At 35.1% G+C, this 7,236-nt stretch overlaps 1 long non-coding RNA gene across 3 annotated transcripts; it reads left to right on the top strand.

The window, feature by feature from the left end:
• The first annotated feature begins 3,840 nt into the window (after positions 1 to 3,840).
• LOC111021002 (uncharacterized) lies at positions 3,841 to 6,695 on the top strand. Of its 3 annotated transcripts, XR_002602780.2 has the most exons (4): positions 3,935 to 4,252; positions 4,830 to 4,958; positions 5,260 to 5,332; positions 6,054 to 6,695. It is a non-coding gene; the product is annotated as an uncharacterized LOC111021002 (long non-coding RNA). The 3 variants fall into 3 exon arrangements; XR_015791929.1 differs by having other exon boundaries at positions 3,935 to 4,958; XR_015791930.1 differs by lacking the exon at positions 5,260 to 5,332 and having other exon boundaries at positions 3,841 to 4,958.
• Positions 6,696 to 7,236: the final 541 nt, after the last annotated feature.

Genomic DNA, 7,236 nt, shown 5'->3' with positions numbered 1-7,236 from the left:
TTAATTGTATAAGATACAATTAACATAATGTATATGGATGCATTATAATATAAAGTTAATTTTGAATGCGATTCAAAAATTAAACTATATAATATGAGAGTAATATTTGAATAAGATTCAAACAATAATTAATATGAATTAGATTCATATTAAAACTATAGGTTAAAATTAATATGTATGAGATTTACATTAAAACTATAGATTATGAGAGAGGTATGCATTTGAATATGATTCAAATAAAGTATTAATTAAATTTTGATAAAAAAAAATAAAGTATTAATTAAATATGAGATATTTAATTAAAGTTAATTTGATAAATTAATTATTTTTTATTTAATTAAGTTAAATCATATTTAACTTAATTAAATATCCCATTTCCTTGTATTTTGCAACGGGGTGGGAAATGGGTGAGTGAGGAGATTACTTCCTCCCTACTCCTTCCCATTCTTATAAATGCACTTCACTGCATTTTAGGATGGTGGATTGTGTTTTTGAGTTTTTTTTTGTTGAAAAACCACAACTCTCTCGGGGTAGCCCTCTCTCTCAAATCCAAACTTCTCTCAGTTTCAAACGTCGGTTCCCACAAATCAGTCCTTCCCGAGAGAATAACGGGGAAGACTTTTTGGTGGCGTACAGGTTCAACATCGTCATTTTTGAAGAAGTGTCTTCAATGTATGTTTCACTACTTCACTTTAATCATGCTTATGTCTTTTCTTTGTCGTAATTCCAAAACAAGATCGAAACACATGCGTTCACTCGCGTCCGCTGCGGGATTCGATCCCTTTTGGAGGGTCCATTGTATGGAATCAAAATCAAGACAAACTCCATAAATGGATAAGAATTTCTTAGGTTTTGCTCCAATATTTTTCTTCCCTATGTCGGGATAATTGGGGTGGACTTGTGAGGTCTAAAAATGGTGGGTCACACTTATGGGAAATTGTTAAGCTAGTTAGCAATTTTCTGACCAAATAAACGGTGACTAATGACTATAGGCATAAGAATTATTCCGGCGTAAGATTTAGTTGAGAACGTCTCACATCAGTGAAGGAGTAGCTGTCTGACCTACTGTAGTTGTTCTAAATCACTTAAGTGTCATTGCAAAACAATTTTGTTAAGATGCTTGATTACCTTTGTTAAAATTTGATTGGGTTTAAAAGATAATGCATGAAACTAATATAGATTTTTTTTTATTTTCAATATGTCGAGTTCTATTATTGCTTTTTTAGCCATTGAAAAACTTAATAGCAAGAAATACAAATAGTGGAAATCGAACCTAAACACTATACTTATAATAGATGATCTTAGAGGAATGTCGTCAAGCTCCTACGACTAACGCCACTGTGGCGGTAAGGCCAACGTCTACATCTTGGCGAGCATATCTGATGTGTTTGCTAAGAAGCACGAGAACAAGGTCACCACCAAGGAGATCATGGACTCGCTGCAGAGCATGTTTGGACAACAGTTCTCACAGGCTCAACACGAAGCCCTTAAGTTCATCTACAACTCCCACATGTATGAGGGCTCATCAGTGCGAGAACATGTTCTCAACCTGATGGTCCATTTCTAGACCAACACGAGTCCTTCCAGCATGCTTTGTCCTCACTCACATGCTTCCTAGTAAAGCAACTAGGAAGTCACCCAACCTAAGATTGCTCCAAGCCAAGCACGCTTAACTTTGGAGTTCTTACGATTGAGCCATCGAAAAGGAAGGTGCACCTTGTTGGTATAAATAGTGACTATCAATTCTTTTTAACCCTTTATTGACCATTCTTTAATAATCTCAGGATCCCTCTCATTCGGATGTGGTATCGGTTCATTCATGTACCCCTCTTCTCGGGCGTCATAACTTCAATGTGGCGGAGACGAACGGAGCCATCATAGACGAGCAGAGTCAAGTCAGCTTCATTCTGGAATCTTTTCAGAAGAGTTTCCTGCGAATCCGCAACAATGCAGTTATGAATAAGCTGGAGTACACTCTTACCACGCTCTTAAACGAGTTGCAGACCTACCGGTCACTTATGAAAATAAGGGGCAGGATGGGGAGGCAAACATTACCACGTTCAAAATGTTCCACCGAGGTTTGACCTTTGGAACTAAGTATGCACCCTCTTCTTCTGGAAATAAAACGAGACTTTCAAAAAGAAGAAAGGCTGTTGTAAGGGGCCCAAACCTGACTCCGCTGCAATTGCTGCCAAGAAAGGCAAGGCTAATGTTGTAGACAAGGGAAAATGTTTCCACTGCAACGTGGACGGGCATTGGAAGCGTAATTGCCAGAAATACCTGGCTGAGAAGGAGAAATCTAACGAAGGTAAATACGATTTACTTGTTTGGGAAACACGTTTAGTGGAGAACGATGACTCCGCCTAGATATTGGATTTGAGAGCCACTAATCACGTTTGTTCTTCTTTTCAGGGAATTAGTTCCTAGCGGCAGCTTGAAGCAAGAGAGATGACTCTCAAGGTCGGAACGGGAGAGGTCGTCTCAGTTGTGGCAATATGGGAGCTCAAGTTGTTTACAAACAAAAGTATGTATATATTCTTAGATAATGTGTACGTAGTTCCAAAAATTAAAAGGAACTTAATTTCAATTTCTTGTTTATTAGAACTTTTGTATTTCATTTCTTTTAATTCAAATGAAGCGTTCATTTTTAGAAATAGTTTGTATATTTGTTCTGCTAAACTTGAAAACAACTTGTATGTGCTAAGACCAACTATTACTAAAGTAGTTTTAAATACTGAATTGTTTAAAAATGCTAAAACTAAAAAATAAAGCCAAAATGTTTCTCGTAAAGAAAATACCACTACTAGAAAGTTGGGTTTTCGTGACGCTCATGAACAGTAAAATACTGTTCAACATAAAAATATGCATCACGAAAGGCAAAAAATGCATTTTTGGAGGGAAAAACGGAGATTTCCAGATATTTGACCTTTCGTGACGTTTTTTAACCGTCCCAAAATGGTCGTAAGAAAGTTGGTTTTTTGTGACGTTTAAAAAACGTCACGAAAGGTTGAGGCGCGTTTTTGGTGGGAAATGACGGAGTGTTCCGAATTTTTTACTTTTTGTGACGTTTTTCTAACCGTCACGAAATGGTCGTAAAAAAGTTGGTTTTTCTTGACGTTTAAAAAACGTCACGAAAGGTTGAGGCGCGTTTTTTGCGGGAAATGACGGAGTGTTCCGAATTTTTTACCTTTCGTGACGTTTTTCTAACTATCACGAAATGGTCGTAAAAAATTTGGTTTTTCGTGACGTTTAAAAAACATAGAGAAAAATAGATAAAAAAAGTAATTAATTAACTTAAAAAGAACTTTGAAGCTAATTTGATGGAATATACTATTTCTTTTAGGGTTTGTTATAATTTAACTTAACAAAATATAAAAACCTAAAATTTAGGTGGTAGAAATTCCCACTAAGTAAATTTTGAATCTCATTAAAAATAAATATTATTTTTGTATTTCTATTTCATTTTAAATAAAAATATTTAGGAATGGGTCAATTTCCATTATTTTATATTATTTTTTCACCCTATAACGCCACGCGTTTCGGGTTAGTTTGCTTTTAAGATTTAATTTGTACTTTCGAATTTTCTCCTAAGCTGATAATTTAAATCCTTTGATTTTCTAAATTCAAAGTTCTATTTTTTGGTAAGTTGGAATTTAAATTAGAATTTAAGTTTAATTTTGTTGGACCAAGATAAATTAAGTTAGCGAATTTTACAAAGAGAATTTCAATCCAGTCTTAATTCAAAGTTTTTTAGATTTTATTCTTCTGTTTTTAAAATTAAGTTATTGTCTTGAATCCTTTCCCAAACACTTTTTATTTTAATTAGATTTTTGATTTTAGGAGTATCTCTCTTGATTTTTTAAAACATTAGCCTATTGGTGGTGTATCATGGATCATCGGTTTCTTTTGTTAAATAAAAGAAAATAAAATAAAAACCCTAAACACCACTACAAATCTGGGTTTTAACCCCAAAAATATTTTTCTCCCAAAATTTCTGCCTCCCACCTCTCTTCGCGGCGAAACCCTCCATTGTCGTTCTACTCGTTGCCATGGAAAGGGGGTGTGAACGGCCACGATCTGGCTGCACGAGTGACGATCTGGCTGCGTCAGTGACGATCTGGCAGTACGGAGCAAGGGTCCAAAGACCATTTACGACAATGAGCGGGAGTGACGATTCACGGCTACGAGCGACAAACCGACGGTAGGGTTATTGGAAATAAAGCTACGATTCTTCCATTCTTGAACACCAAAGGTATTGTTTCATTCTTTATTCTTAAGCAATGGTAGGTCAATTTCCATTCAATCCTCTCTGTTCCCTTTAATGGCTTACACTCCCTCTTTCTGTCTTTATTGGCTAAATACTCTAATCCATAGTTGACGGGCTTCCCTTTCGACTTCCCTCCAACTCTATGGGATTAAAAACTAACTCAAGATTTAGGGGGAAATAATGGAGATGGATCCCGGGAACCTTTTTCGCATCTGTTTAGATTTTTGTATAATTTTATAGCAGCTTTGATTATCGGAGATTTTCCTCCTTGATTCATCACAAATTCACCGATAAGAATTAATGTTTGAGTTTGACATGTTCTTTAGATAAATTAGAATATGTTTGGATTCTGACGCAATTGCTCATTATTTTAGTCCATTTTATTGTTTTGTATATCGGCTTTTGAGAAGGTTCAGGTGTGGTTGAATGTATCTGATTCCAAAAGCTTCAGAGACCCACCTAAATTTAAATTTTGAATCTGGGAGCTTGAAATTTTCAAATAAACCATTGCTTTATTCACATCAAGCCGCATTTGAGTGTAATTCTTCATTATTCATCACAGCCTCCTCCTCCCCAGCTTGGCCTGGACGAGCTGTCCTGAAGCCAGGACGTAAGAAATGGGAAGTCCAGAAGCCTATCTCCATTGCATTGGTTCCATTGGAACTCAGATATGTGGTTGCCAACTACTTGTGTAAGACAAAACTATTTTCCAACCTATGTGTTATTGTTGCTCGTGCCTGCATAATTGAGTGTGCACTCTCTTATTAAGTTATTTTGTCTTAAATCTCAGCTTCTCATTGGGGGTGATTTCTGTACAAATAATATTCTGTACAATTGTGGATTGTTCTTTGGTTGGAATTTTGTAGTTTAAAATTATTCTGACGTTGAGGTTTTATTTAACATTGTGTTTGAGATTTTATGAGAGTTGTTTTTCTAACCCAACTCTTAGTCAAAATCTCTTATCTTACTAAAACTTCATTTATTTGATTCAGTAAATAATCCATCCTATAGCTGAATCAATGCAAGATACTTTCTACTTTTTTGGGGCCCAGTGTTGGACATCAGGTGAGCTTAATTAAATGGACCTAGAAGAGAGAATTGTGTTTCCCATAGAATTTGCACCATCACATTCTTCCGTTTTAATAATAATGGACAATTTTCAACATTTTCACTTTTCTATAATGGACAAGCAGGTCAGCTTAATTAAACCAAAAAGCTAAACCAATTGTTATGGCATATAGTAGCAATTCTAGGACTTGTTAATTCAATGATGGCTTTGGTGGATATGGGAATTCATATGTGGATTTTGATGTTGGCTTTGGACCTTGCCCGTTAGGTCGCCAGGTGGTCTTGGTGGTTATGGGGGTTTTGGAAGTAGTAGTTAGGAGGCTACTGAGGTTGAATCATCCATTGGTTATTCTAGTCATTTTGGACCTTACAGTGATGGGTTTGGTGGGGGATATGACACGAGTGGCTTAGGACTTAGGAGGAGATGGTCAAAGGGTTGATCCTTTGGTTGTTATTCAACTTTTTATTTTGTCTTGTTTCCTTGTGACCAAGTAACAAACCACCAAGGTGGAATAAAAAGCAAAATATGAAATTGACTTTGTAATTATAAACTTTGATCCAAACTATTATACTGTTGCAGTCTTGAAACCAAATTGTGATTACTAAAAAGGATGATCAATGTTGAATTTTTCTCCCACTACTTTTAATAATAACTAGTATAAATGCAACTTTGTTGTTTTGATGGTATTTAAAAGTTTGTCATTTTAACATGTGGTAGGGAGTAGTATATTGGAAACCTCCAAAGCAGGCACTGAGTGAAGTAACAGAACTTGTTTGGGAGCCTTCAAATCGATGGTTGTGAGGCTGATGAAGGTATTTTGAGCTGAGAGAGGCAATGACGGGAAAGGTATATACATTTTTATTAAATTTAATAAATTTGAGTACCTTGTTGGTTCTAACTTTCCAGTTTTCTATGATTCAGAGACTTCTCTCTTACCTTTTTGGTAAGTTTAAATTTCACTTTATACTTTAGTTCAAGGAGCGAATGTTTAAATGTATACCATTGTATTTACAGGTTGAAGAATGTAGTTTATAGTATTTTGGATATAATTCTAAATTCTCATTGTCTCAGATTCATAACTTCGGGAGCTCACCATTTTTTCTATGTCATGTTGTAGGTAGCGCAATATTTCCATGGATTGTAACACTACAAGCCTTAGAGTCTTTCATATGTGATGCTCCAAAGCAAGTACAATTTATATGTTTCCTTAGTTGTATAGTTTTCATTACTTTGGCTAATTAGTTTTTAATATGTGATACTCCAAAGTAAGTTGATATTTTTATTTTGTTCATGTTATCTTCTTAATGGATCCAATCGTTGTTTCTTCCCTATTATTGATCTGCTTCGTTTCAGACTGTATATTTAGTATCTCATTTTTTTCAGGTTAACACAAGTTAAAAAATTTTAACGATGTGGCTGTTGGGAATCGAGCCCAAGTCTCCACAACCACAACGTGGAATTCTCACCACTAAACTACAGCCACTAATTTGTTATTTTGTATATCACTTAAATTTGTTTTCTAAACTAAAAGATCCAATTGATTATGTGATGGATAAAGTAAAGCTGAAATCTAAGAACGAATTGCAGGAAGCATTCAGGTTGGTGGCTAAATTTTGACACTCATTTTAAAGTGATTTTCCCACTTTATCATTAACCATGTTTTTTTAGTCATTCTCATATTCAACCACCTAACAAACTTGATTTCAAATCAAATTCATTTTCCTACCTTAAATGTATTTTAAATGCGTATGGGGATTTAGTGGAAACTAAGGTGGTATGTGGGACGATTTTGAAATCAAGTTTGTTAAGTAGTTAATCACAAACAACTCAATAAATGTAACCGCAGTATATATATTATGGTATATTGATCTCGACGGTCAATACATCAACTTAATTATCA

This window comes from Momordica charantia (genome assembly GCF_013281855.1).
Source record: "Momordica charantia cultivar OHB3-1 chromosome 6 unlocalized genomic scaffold, Mcharantia_2.0 BLBB01000006.1, whole genome shotgun sequence".
Classification (NCBI taxonomy): domain Eukaryota; kingdom Viridiplantae; phylum Streptophyta; class Magnoliopsida; order Cucurbitales; family Cucurbitaceae; genus Momordica; species Momordica charantia.
This window is presented reverse-complemented; position numbering and strand designations above follow the sequence as displayed.